Genomic DNA, 1,276 nt, shown 5'->3' with positions numbered 1-1,276 from the left:
CAGGCTACTTCTCAGACAGATCCCACAGTTCCCACAGATTACAGTGGGGACTAGGTACCTGAAATTCAACTGTTGTAGCCTCCAAAGAAGATGCCAGAGATGGGTTCCTCATATCACCTGCTCCCATACATTACTGGCTTTCAGATCCAAGTCTTATCCAGATACCTCTGGAGGAAAGTAGCTGAACGTGGGGAAAGCAAATGTATGATTTTAATCTTTAAAATATCAGCATCCATGTAGGAAGTTGTCCAAATATAAGGTGGATATTCAAAAGATGCCAGGTGGCCACAGATGACAGAAATGTCACCAGGGGAAAATAGTTATTCTCTAATGCTGACTTTTGTGGAGTCACCTAGCCTGGGTCTGAGATGCCTTCCTTGTGCTCATCTAATCACTTCCTCATTTAAGCAGCTGCCTAAGGCTGGCCCAGACATATCAACCATGACATAGTCACTGGGCACCTCAAATCTATGCCAGGAATGCAAAGAGAGCTCAGTGAGACATCACTACATACCCACCAGACTGGCTAAACCATAAAAGGAAGGCTGACACACTCAATGATGCTGAAGATATGGAAGGACTCTCTCACATTGTCAGTGAGAGTGTAAACAGGTTACAAACGCTGTGGAAAAGCAGAATCTATGTACACTCTATGAGCAATTCAGCTCCTGGTACCTAATCAACTGCTATGCATTCTTATGTCCACCAGAAGACATGCACGAAGTATTGATGGCATCGTTATGCATAATAGCCTCAAACTGGAAACAACACACATATCCATCAATAGTAAAATGGGTAAGTCTTGCAACATATGCAAAATGGAATACTACACAGCCGTAAAGAAAAGAATGGAATACTCTTGTACACAATAATGTGGATGAATCTACCCAAGAATGTTGAGAAACAAATGCCAGACACAAAAGCACATGATTCCATTTGCATGAAGTTCAAGAACAGATAGACAAATACATGACAGTATGTTAAGATCAGTTAAACTTACTGTGAGGGTGAGAAATATGGAGAAGGGGCATGAGGGAGCCTTTTAGGATAATGAAAGTGTACACCCATAAAATTCAAACTAAGTAGTAAAATCTGTGCACTTCACTGTGTGGAAGTTACATATTGACTTTTGAAGAAGAAAAAAAAACTACAAAGGTAGAATTACAGACTTAAGGCAATGGCACCCTACTCCAGTACTCTTGCCTGGAAAACCCCATGGATGGAGGAGCCTGGTAGGCTGCAGTCCATGGGGTTGCAAAGAGTCGGACACAACTGA

This window comes from Bison bison, unplaced genomic scaffold, assembly GCF_000754665.1.
Source record: "Bison bison bison isolate TAMUID 2011002044 unplaced genomic scaffold, Bison_UMD1.0 scf7180017862030, whole genome shotgun sequence".
Lineage (NCBI taxonomy): Eukaryota > Metazoa > Chordata > Mammalia > Artiodactyla > Bovidae > Bison > Bison bison.
The sequence above is the reverse complement of the archived record's forward strand: the minus strand, read 5'-3'. Positions refer to the sequence as shown.